Below are 12,425 nucleotides of genomic sequence, written 5' to 3'. Positions count from 1 at the left end.
CTCCCACTGTTACGAACCCCCTATGGCTGACTAAAGTCAATTATATATATCATATTTGCATTACATTACATTATATTTACACACGCATAATACGCTGCCCTTCCTAGGTATCCAACCGTCCCTCCCTCTCTCTTTTCCTTCATAGAACATGGGAAGTTTCTGCTGTGTGTGTGTGTGTGTGTGTGTGTGTGTGTGTTCATCGTCTTTTCACGTACCCCTTTGATTTATGCTGCGTACCCCGAGGGGTACGCGGACCCCAGTTTGGACAACACTGCCCTATAGCTTTACTTTCCTGTCTATCTAGAGCTTTTGAATCAATCCTTAACCGGAAGATTCAAAAGCACCTTTCCACCTCTAACCTTCTATCTGATCACCAGTATGGGTTCCACAAGGAGCGTTCTACTGGTGATCTCCTTGCCTTCCTTACTGACTCTTGGTCATCCTCTCTTAGCCATTTCGGTGAAACCTTTGCTATTGCGCTGGACATATCAAAAGCTTTTGATAGGGTCTGGCACAAATCTTTGCATTCCAAACTACCATCCTATGGTTTCTATCCTTCTCTCTGTACCTTTATCTCCAGTTTCCTTTCTGACCGTTCTATTTCTGCTGTAGTAGACGGTCACTGTTCTTCCCCTAAATCTATTAACAGTGGTGTCCCACAGGGTTCTGTCCTATCTCCCACTCTCTTTCTGTTGTTCATTGATGATCTTCTTTCCAAAACGAACTGTCCTATCCATTCTTACGCCGATGACTCCACTCTGCATTACTCAACTTCTTTTAATAGAAGACCCACTCCACAGGAACTTAATGATTCAAGGCTGGAGGCAACAGAACGCTTAGCCTCAGACCTTACTATTATTTCCAATTGGGGCAAGAGGAACCTGGTGCCCTTCAATGCCTCAAAAACATAGTTTCTCCACCTATCCACTCGACACAATCTTCCAAACAACTATCCCCTATTCTTTGACAACACCCAGTTATCACCTTCTTCAACACTAAACATTCTCGGTTTATCCTTAACTCAAAATCTCTACTGAAAACTTCATATCTCATCTCTTATTAAATCAGCTTCCTCGAAGCTGGGCGTTCTGTACCGTCTCCGCCAGTTCTTCTCCCCTGCACAGTTGCTATCCATTTACAGGAGCCTTGTCCGCCCTCGTATGGAGTATGCATCTCATGTGTGGGGGGGGCGTCCACTCACACAGCTCTCCTTGACAGAGTGGAGTCAAAGGCTCTTCGTCTCATCAGCTCTCCTCCTCATACTGATAGTCTTCTACCTCTCAAATTCCGCCGCCATGTTGCCTCTCTTTCTATCTTCTATCGATATTTTCATGCTGACTGCTCTTATGAACTTGCTAACTGCATGCCTCCCCCCCTCCTGCGGCCCCGCTGCACACGACTTTCTACTCATGCTCATCCCTATACTGTCCAAACCCCTTATGCAAGAGTCAACCAGCATCTTCACTCTTTCATCCCTCACGCTGGTAAACGCTGGAACAATCTTCCTTCATCTGTATTTCCTCCTGCCTACGACTTGAACTCTTTCAAGAGGAGGGTATCAGGACACCTCTCCTCCCGAAATTGACCTCTCTTTTTGGACACTCCTTTGACCTCTATTCAGGAGCAGTGAGTAGCGGGCTTTTTTTTATATTTTTTTTTTCTTTGCGCCCTTGAACTGTCTCCTTAGCTGTAAAAAAAAAAAACTACCTCTTGTTTGATTTACATTGTTTTTGATTTACGCGACCTCTTCAAGAACACAATACTCGCGTAAATCGAGAGTTACCTGTAATTACCAAGTCTCCCCTTGTGACGGCTATCTCCAGGGACATGTTTTGATAGCAAATACATACTTTTAATGGTTATACAAGCCCATGCATTTGTAGGCTTTGTTATTTTCATGTACCCATTGAGCTCCTTCCTCTACTATATTAAAGAAAAAAAACTACCCTAATTAACCTTTTTGCCTATTATTAAAATGAGTTAAACAAACTAATTTTAGGACATTGACTGTTTATACCTTGCCAAAATATGATGCTTGTTATTATTTACACACTGTTATCTTCCAGAAACCACTAAATGACTGACTTTTCAATGCCTGAGGTGCACTCGCTGGCGTTCCCCGCCCAGCCCTGCGGCCTGACCCGCCCGCCCCCCTGGCATACTTTGGTAAGAAATGGGTATTCTAGTCCATATGTTTGTGGGCTTTGTCAGTTTGGTACATGTTTACCCTTGACCTGCTTTCCTCTACTGTAAATGCAAAAGTGTGTCCCGCTTCTGCAATACATTGTCAGCATTTTATTTATTTTTTCTCAGAAGTTTTCAGTATTCTGTGAACTGTTAGTTAGTATTAAGGCTAAAATACTAACATAATGTGTTAAGCCTCATGTGAAATGTCGCTAATAGGTAGATGTATATTTATGTTTTCGACAATCAGGGTAGCTGTCCGGGGGGGCTTTTTTTGTGTGTTTCACCAACTTGACTGAGGTGGTGGACACTTTTCTTTGTACATGATCAGTGTATTTCCTCATGAGAATAATTTTTATATATGAGTTAGTTTACTTTTACAACTATTAACCCGTACAGCCACACGCTAGTTTGACCTTATATTCGCCTCAATCCCGAGTCCCTGTCTGATGTTAGTTATTCCACAAATCACTTGTAAATGATCTAAAAAAGGGTAAAAGGTATAACAACACTCATACTGGCTTATTTTGGCCTCTATGGGGGATGGTTTATTAGTGCACTGTGGTGCGTCCTCCCGCCAAGCTCCCTCATCCTGCCTGACGCTGTATTATTCTTGCCTTAGTGATGTTTGTAAGCAGCGTAATTGTCTCTTTGACATGTACATGCAGAAATGTGTAAAACTTATAGTAATATCTAAATATATACTATTTCTGGGTGTAAATTTATACCATACATTCAGTTTTATTGTTGCGTCTCCTTCGATCATACTGTCAATGATTATTGTCTTGGTAATAAGAAACACAAAATGTCTTTGATATAGCCTAGTACCAGCCTTTTTTGCACTTGGGTGACCTGTGGCTGTGGCGGGGTGTCACGGGAGTCAGGCGACACTCTCACTCTTTCTCAAAGAGACAGAGAGAGGTACCACATGTCCAGTTTGGAAACCCTTTTTCATCATACAAACCGTGTAAGTAAAGGGAGAAGTTAGTGTCGGCTATAGCAGACAGTGGGTCCTTGGTGTACAAATGCTGTGTTGGCTATAGCAGACAGCGGGTCCTTGGTGTACAAATGCTGTGTTGGCTATAGCAGACAGCGGGTCCTTGGTGTACAAATGCTGTGTTGGCTATAGCAGACAGCGGGTCCTTGGTGTACAAATGCTGTGTTGGCTATAGCAGACAGCGGGTCCTCTGTGTACAAATGCTGTGTTGGCTATAGCAGACAGCGGGTCCTCTGTGTACAAATGCTGTGTTGGCTATAGCAGACAGCGGGTCCTTGGTGTACAAATGCTGTGTTGGCTATAACCAACAGCGGGTCCTTGGTGTACAAATGCTGTGTTGGCTATAACCAACAGCGGGTCCTTGGTGTACAAATGCTGTGTTGGCTATAACCAACAGTGGGTCCTTGGTGTACAAATGCTGTGTTGGCTATAACCAACAGTGGGTCCTTGGTGTACAAATGCTGTGTTGGCTATAACCAACAGCGGGTCCTTGGTGTACAAATGCTGTGTTGGCTATAACCAACAGTGGGTCCTTGGTGTACAAATGCTGTGTTGGCTATAACCAACAGTGGGTCCTTGGTGTACAAATGCTGTGTTGGCTATAACCAACAGCGGGTCCTTGGTGTACAAATGCTGTGTTGGCTATAACCAACAGCGGGTCCTTGGTGTACAAATGCTGTGTTGGCTATAACCAACAGTGGGTCCTTGGTGTACAAATGCTGTGTTGGCTATAACCAACAGTGGGTCCTTGGTGTACAAATGCTGTGTTGGCTATAACCAACAGCGGGTCCTTGGTGTACAAATGCTGTGTTGGCTATAACCAACAGTGGGTCCTTGGTGTACAAATGCTGTGTTGGCTATAACCAACAGCGGGTCCTTGGTGTACAAATGCTGTGTTGGCTATAACCAACAGCGGGTCCTTGGTGTACAAATGCTGTGTTGGCTATAACCAACAGCGGGTCCTTGGTGTACAAATGCTGTGTTGGCTATAGCAGACAGCGGGTCCTTGGTGTACAAATGCTGTGTTGGCTATAACCAACAGTGGGTCCTTGGTGTACAAATGCTGTGTTGGCTATAGCAGACAGTGGGTCCTTGGTGTACAAATGCTGTGTTGGCTATAACCAACAGTGGGTCCTTGGTGTACAAATGCTGTGTTGGCTATAACCAACAGTGGGTCCTTGGTGTACAAATGCTGTGTTGGCTATAACCAACAGTGGGTCCTTGGTGTACAAATGCTGTGTTGGCTATAGCAGACAGCAGGTCCTCGGTGTACAAATGCTGTGTTGGCTATACCTGACCGCTGTCGTTTACTTGTCCTGCTTCGGCTCTGATACGTGTCACAAACATTAGAGCAACATTTTTCAATCAAGATAAGGCTCTATGACCAGTGGCGGATTTAGGGGGGGCCGAGAAGGCCATGGGCTCAGGCCCCGCGCCCACAAGGGTCCGCGCACCTGAAAGGCTACAAGGCACCTTGGTCCCTAGGGTAGAACTTTTTTTGAGGTGCGGCATTGTTAGGAAACAAGTATTTTTATTAGTTACCCGATAATTTGTTTGTTTGTCGTTTTTCCTGTCACAAAAAAATCACAATACAAATAAAATAATACAAACTTATTTAGATCAATTTGACAATTAATATTTTCTTCCATAAATAATAGATATATAGTTTTGTAATTAATAACAGAATTATTTTCATTATTTAGTTTCATGAAATTACAAGTATGTAATTACAATTATTTTGATGAATACTTTTTTTATAATTAAATTATAAATGACACCCGTGCAGCTTTGAGGCGCTGTTTAGGGCCACGCATTCCCACCGGCCTTGGGCTCAACACACCATAAATCCGCCCCTGCCCACAATGCTTCACAGAAGGAAAATGTTTTACTTTTCAGCTTAATATGTGGTGTTATAGGGGTCAAAAGGTGGAATTTGGAGCTGACCAAGGACTGATTGCTAATTTTCCCATATAAAGTAGTATTCGTACTTAGCAAAATTTGTGTTTAGCGGAAGTTTCGCAGATTATTTAGCAGGGGTGTGGAGGCGGAGTTAAGATTTTCCGACTCCAACTCCGGGAAATTTTAAAGTTGTGACTCTGACTCTGACTCCGCCCCCATGCCCCTCCCCTATACTAAAAAACTTTTTATTTTATTCAGATGCTGCCTGTAATGCCGGTACACTCTCTTGAGGTCTTTTTCTTTCATGTATTCACATCCAAATTACGTGTACTCTGTATAGACAACATCCAGATAATGTAAAAGAAAAAACTTCACAACTACATTACATGATAAATGATTACGTTAAGGAGTCGGAGTCGGGGGTATTTTTACCGACTCCGACTCTGACTCCGGCCAAAAGTAGCCGACTCCACCGACTCCGACTCCACACCCCTGCTAATTAGATTGCTAATATGGGGAAACACTGTATAAGTATAGTGAGCTAGGTACCTAACTAACCTAACCATGCCTTGCCTTACCTTACCTTACCTAACCTTACCTTACCTTACCCTACCCTACCCTACCCTACCCTACCTAACCCAACAATAACCTAACCTAACCTAAGTAAGTAACTAACATAACGGTACCTTACCCTACCCTACCCTACCCTACCTTACCCAACAATAACCTAATTTTTTTTTTTTTTTTTTTTTTTTTACAACAAAGGAGGCAGCTCAAGGGCACACAAAAAAAGAAAATAATAAAAAAAAGCCCGCTACTCGCTGCTCCTAAAAAAGAAACAAAAGAGGTGGCCGAAAGCAAGGTCAAATATGAAAGGAGAGATGTCCTGATACCCTCCTCTTGAAAGAGTTCAAGTCGTAGGCAGGAGGAAATACAGATGAAGGAAGATTGTTCCAGAGTTTACCAGTGTGAGGGATGAAAGAGTGAAGATGCTGGTTGACTCTTGCATAAGGGGTTTGGACAGTATAGGGATGAGCATGAGTAGAAAGTCGAGTGCAGCGGGTCATCGTGAGGGGGTGAGTCATGTAGTTAGCAAGTTCAGAAGAGCAGTCAGCGTGGAAATATTGATAGAAGATAGAAAGAAAGGCAACATTGCGGCGGAATTTGAGAGGTAGAAGACTATCAGTATGAGGAGGAGAGCTGATGAGACGAAGAGCCTTAGCCTCCACTCTGTCCAGAAGAGCTGTGTGAGTGGAGCCCCCCAACACATGAGATGCATACTCCATACGAGGGCTGACAAGGCCCCTGTATATGGACAGCAACTGTGCGGGGGAGAAGAACTGGCGGAAACGGTACAGAACGCCCAGCCTCGAGGAAGCTGATTTAGTAAGAGATGAGATATGAAGTTTCCAGTTGAGATTTTGAGTTAAGGATAGACCGAGGATGTTTAGTGTTGAGGAAGGTGATAGCTGGGTGTTGTCAAAGAATAGGGGATAGTTGTTTGGAAGATTGTGTCGAGTGGATAGGTGGAGAAACTGTGTTTTTGAGACATTGAAGGACACCAGGTTCCTCTTGCCCCAATCGGAAATTAATAGTAAGGTCTGAGGCTAAGCGTTCTGCAGCCTCCAGCCTTGAGTCGTTAAGTTCCTGTAGGGTGGGTCTTCTATTAAAAGAAGTTGAGTAATGCAGAGTGGAATCATCGGCGTAGGAATGGATAGGACAGTTCTTTTTGGAAAGAAGATCATCAATGAAAAACAGAAAAAGAGTGGGAGATAGGACAGAACCCTGTGGGACACCACTGTTAATAGATTTAGGGGAAGAACAGTGACCGTCTACCACGGCAGAAATAGAACGGTCAGAAAGGAAACTGGAGATATAGGTACAGAGAGAAGGATAGAAACCGTAGGAGGGTAGTTTGGAAAGCAAAGATTTGTGCCAGACCCTATCAAAAGCTTTTGATATGTCCAGCGCAATAGCAAAGGTTTCACCGAAATGGCTAAGAGAGGATGACCAAGAGTCAGTTAAGAAGGCTAGGAGATCGCCAGTAGAATGCCCCTTGCGGAACCCATACTGGCGATCAGATAGAAGGTCAGAAGTGGAAAGGTGCTTTTGAATCTTCCGGTTAAGGATTGATTCAAAAGCTTTAGATAGACAAGAAAGTAAAGCTATAGGACGGTAGTTTGAGGGATTGGAGCGGTCACCCTTCTTAGGCACAGGCTGTATGAAGGCATACCTCCAGCAAGAAGGAAAGGTAGATGTTGACAGGCAGAGACGAAAGAGTTTGACCAGGCAGGGTGACAGCACGGAGGCACAGTTTTTAAGGACAATAGGAGGCACTCCATCAGTTCCATAAGCCTTCCGAGGATTGAGGCCAGAGAGGGCATAGAAAACATCATTTTGAAGAATCTTTATAACAGGCATAAAGGAGTCAGAGGGGGGATGAGTAGGAGGAATATGCCCAGAATCGTCCAGAGTGGAGTTTTTAGAAAAAGTTTGAGAGGAGTTCAGCCTTAGAGATAGATGAGACGGCAGTGTTGCCATCAGGATTGAGGAGTGGAGTGAAAGATGAAGAAGTGAAGTTGGAGGAGATGTTTTTGGCTAGATGCCAGAAGTCACGGGAAGAGTTAGAGAAAGCAAGGTTTTGGCATTTTCTATTAATGAAAGAATTTTTGGTTAGTCGGAGAATAGATTTGGCACGATTTCGGCCAGAAATGTAAAGTTTATAATTAGCATTAGTTTGAAGGCTCTGGTACCTTTTGTGAGCTGCCTCTCTATCATTGACAGCACGAGAACAAGCGTGATTAAACCAAGGCTTTTTAGCGTGAGGAGTAGAGAAAGTACGTGGAATGTATGCCTCCATTCCAGAGACAATCACCTCTGTGATTGTCTCAAGGATCAGTGCTTGGCCCCATGCTCATCTTAATTTATGTTAATAATATCAATGATGGGCTCACTTGCAAAGTATCAAAATTTGCTGATGACACAAAAATTGCTAGTAAAGTAACTGCGACAGTCGACGAAGAAGCTTTACAATCAGATCTAGATAGACTTACACGTTGGGCCAATCAATGGCAAATGAAATTTAACGTTGACAAATGTAAAGTGTTGCACATCGGAAAAAATAACAATCGCGTTCGGTACGTAATGAATGGCCAACAACTTTCTGCAGTAAGTAAAGAAAAGGATCTTGGAATCACTATATCAAGCGATTTAAAGCCCGGTCAGCATTGTTCAGAGGTAGTTAAAACTGCAAACAAATTGGTTGGCTTCATCGGACGAGTCTTTAATAATAAATCAGAAAAAGTAATATTAAAACTGTGTAATTCGTTGGTTCGACCCCGTCTAGAGTACTGTGTACAGTTTTGGTCTCCCTGCTACAGAAAAGACATAGAAAAGTTGGAACAGGTCCAACGAAGAGTAACAAAGATGATTCCTAGGTTGAGAAATTTGTCACATGAACAAAGGCTTAAAGAAGTAAATTTATTCAGCCTATCAAAACGAAGAATGCGAGGCGATCTTATAGAAGTGTTTAAAATGTTTAAAGGATTCAGTGATATTAATGGGGAAGATTACTTTACAATTGATCGATCAAATAGAAGAAGAAGAAATCACAATTTGAAGATAAGTGGCAAAAGATTCTCGTCGCACGAAGCTAAACACTTCTTCTTCAATCAAATTGTTAATGTTTGGAACTCTCTACCTTGTGATGTCATTGATAGTACAACAGTTACGGCCTTCAAGAATAGATTAGACAAGTGTTTTGAATCCAACCAGCAACTAAGATATTACTCATTGTCGTAATAACGTTAAGTTCTTTCGAATACTGGTGTCCTTGTCCGCTTTTATCGCCCGGTTAGTGGTAGCAGTAATGGTAGTTCTTTCCTCTTTCCTACATAAATTCCATGCAGTTTTTCCATGCTGCATGGTTCTTTTTCCTTTCCTGCCAGCTTTGGCTGGAGGGATGGGGGGGTGGGGAGGAACCTTCGCCTTTGCTGTCCTTCATCTTCCACCTTTGATTAGATAGTTAGTGTAGCTTGTCACAAACAACCTCGTAAGGACCAGCAGGTCTGCTGTTGTTTGTTCTTCCTTTGTGTTCCTTTGTGTTCCTTTGTGATGCGCTGGGCACACACAGAGGGGTCTCTATCCTGGAAGCAATAGTCATTCCATGGGAAATCGGAAAAGTACATCCTCAGGTTGTCCCACCGAGCTGAAGCAAAATGCCAGAAGCATCGCCTCTTCGGTGGGTCCAGAGGGTGTACAGGAGTGATAGGACAGGATGCAGAAATAAGATTGTGATCGGAGGAGCCCAACGGAGAGAACAGTTTGACAGAATAAGCAGAAGGGTTTGAAGTAAGGAAGAGGTCTGGAATGTTGGGCGTCTCTCCAAGGCGGCCGGGAATACGAGTAGGGTGCTGAACCAACTGCTCTAGTAGATCGTTGAAGACAGCAAAGTTGTAGGCTTGTTCACCAGGCTGGTCAGTGAAAGATGAATGCCAAAGCTAGTGGTGAACATTGAAATCTCCTCAGATGGAGAAGGAGAGTGGGTCAAGATGTGCTCCACTGGAATTCAAATAGTCAAAAAAATTTACATGGTTGATAGAATTAGGTGAGAGATAAACAGCACAGATTTATTTAGTAATAGAATGACAATGAAGTCTTAGCCAGATGGTAGAAAATTCAGAAGAGTCAAGGTCGTGGGCACGAGAGCAAGTGATGTCGTTGCGCACGTAGGCGCAACATCCAGCTTTGGATTGAAATTTAGGATAGAGATAGTAGGAGGGAACAGAGTAGAGATTGCTGTCAGTAGCCTCAGAAACCTGTGTTTCGGTAAGGAAGAGAAGGTGAGGTTTAGAGGAGGAGAGATATGATGTTCCACAGAATGAAAATTAGAGCGAAGACTGCGAATGTTGCAGAAATTGAGAAGAAAGAGGTTCGAGGAGTTATCAAGACACCTCTCGGGTCGGCAGCCAGAAGGGGAGTCCTCCCTGGGGGAATTTGTGGTCCCCCCCCAGGCTTGTTGTAGGTGCACCATTAATATTTTGAAATTTTAATTTTGGGAAAAGGTGTATATGTTGTGTGAATGTAGTGTGGTGTGGATAAAGAGAGGATCTGTCTTTAGAGAGCATGCTGAACTACTCTCCGGTGTTGGTGAGACAATAGGGAAACGGTTAGTGAGGACATGGGAAGGGTCTTTGGAGGGCCTCAGCTCCCTTCTCACCTCCCATATATACCTCACCGGGAGTGGCTTGCGCCCGTTCGGTAGGTGTCTTCCTACCTACTCCAGCCAACTTAACCTAAGTAAGTAAGTAACTAACATAACGGTACCTTACTCTACCCTACCCTACCGTACCTAACCCAACAATAACCTAACCTAACCAAAGTAAGTAAGTAATTAACATAACAGTACCTTACCCTACCCTACCCTACCTTACCCAACAATAACCTAACCTAACCAAAGTAAGTAATTAACATAACAGTACCTTACCCTACCCTACCCTACCCTACCTTACCCAACAATAACCTAACCTAACCAAAGTAAGTAACTAACATAATGGTACCTTACCCTACCCTACCCTACCCTACCTTACCCAACAATAACCTAACCTAACCAAATTAAGTAAGTAATTAACATAACGGTACCCTACCCTACCCTACCCTACCCTACCTTACCTTACCTTACCCAACAATAACCTAACCTAACCTAAGTAATTAAGTAACTAACATAACGGTACCCTACCCTACCCTACCCTACCCTACCCTGCCTAACCCAACAATAACCAAACCTAACCCAACCTAAGTAAGTAATTAACATAACAGTACCTTACTCTACCTAACCATTACCTAACCTAATGTAACACAATATGATCTAAAAAATCAATATTATTATTATTTCCAAATGATAGCACGTACAGTACCTATAATGTATCAATGTAATCAGTATGAAATTATCTAAATGATGAGGTGAGTGAAGTTCACAGGTGTCGTATTGGCCACTTGTAAATAAAACCTTGCTATGCACCCTGCCTCATGTTAACGTTTGTCAGGGTTTATTTATTTATTTATTTTTTTATTATTATTATTATTATTATTTTTTTTTTTTACATCCTTGCCCATTGCGCTGGTAGGCTTTCTTCATGAGCCAGATGGTCGGCCCAAGCTTGTCGTGGCGCAGGCATTTTTTTTATAGTGGCGCCAGTTATGTTTGGTTCATGCTGCCCCCCGGAACTCATTCTTGATTCACTGGACGGTTTCTTCTAGAGTCCGGGTTGATGGGGGGGTCTTCTGGACAGCCTGTGGGCAGTCTTAGGCCACTCGGCGGTGACTGAAAAATCCCAGGTGGTAGTGTGGGGATTAGAACCGACGCTGTCCATGGCGCTGTGAATGTGAGCCCAGCACGCTAACCACTCAGCCACCGCCTAAGATACAATTAACAACAGTCTGTCATGCATAGAGTGAAGGACATGCAGTTTGTCAGGGTTTGTTGTTCACCTTCATTAGGACAATTAACAACAGTCTGTCATGCATAGAGTGAAGGACATGCAGTTTGTCAGGGTTTGTTGTTCACCTTGATTAGGACAATTAACAACAGTCTGTCATGCATAGAGTGAAGTACATTGCATAAATGATAAAACATGTCTTATTATTCTTTCAGAAATGCTTGACTTTCGCCTGAGATTGTGGGAGGACAGGGACTATATCCATGTTCAGGTTCAAGTTTCTCCAGCTCTGTTGCAAGTGACTAAAGACCTTATTCAGAATCTTCTTCCACGTTGTGAATGCCAAAATGTGAATGTCAGTGTCCATGTCAGTGTCAGTGTAAGCCATTTTGGTTTACCTGTCAGAAATTTAAGGTGAGTTTTTGTATAGTTATTGGGACCACAATTATAATGTGAAACAGGACGATGACCAGCAGGTGGTCTTTGGAACGTAAGTCTAAACATAAGGCGGCTGAATATACGAGTGTCAGCAGTGTGAATATGAATGATGAATTTTCAGACAAGTATGATGACATTGTTAGTACTGGCAGCCCTTCACAAAGCAATAAAAGACTAAATTTGCAGCAGATTGCTGGTGTTCAGAAAGTGGTTCTCAAACAGAAAGTAATGACACAATAGATAATAGAATTGGTGAAAGAGATGATGGATTAGAGCAAGAAAAAGTACTTCTGATGAAAGGGATGATGAATTAGAGGAAGAAAATCATGATGAAAAAGAAAGTGCTACTCAAGACTTACTTTTTAATTGGGCTCTCGATCATAACATCAGTCATGCTGCATTGAAAGATATTCTCTGCATCTTTAAGAGAGCGTCATGATTCTAATATGCCTGCTGAACCTCGTACATTA

Source organism: Eriocheir sinensis, unplaced genomic scaffold (assembly GCF_024679095.1).
Source record: "Eriocheir sinensis breed Jianghai 21 unplaced genomic scaffold, ASM2467909v1 Scaffold7, whole genome shotgun sequence".
NCBI lineage: Eukaryota > Metazoa > Arthropoda > Malacostraca > Decapoda > Varunidae > Eriocheir > Eriocheir sinensis.
This window is presented reverse-complemented; position numbering follows the sequence as displayed.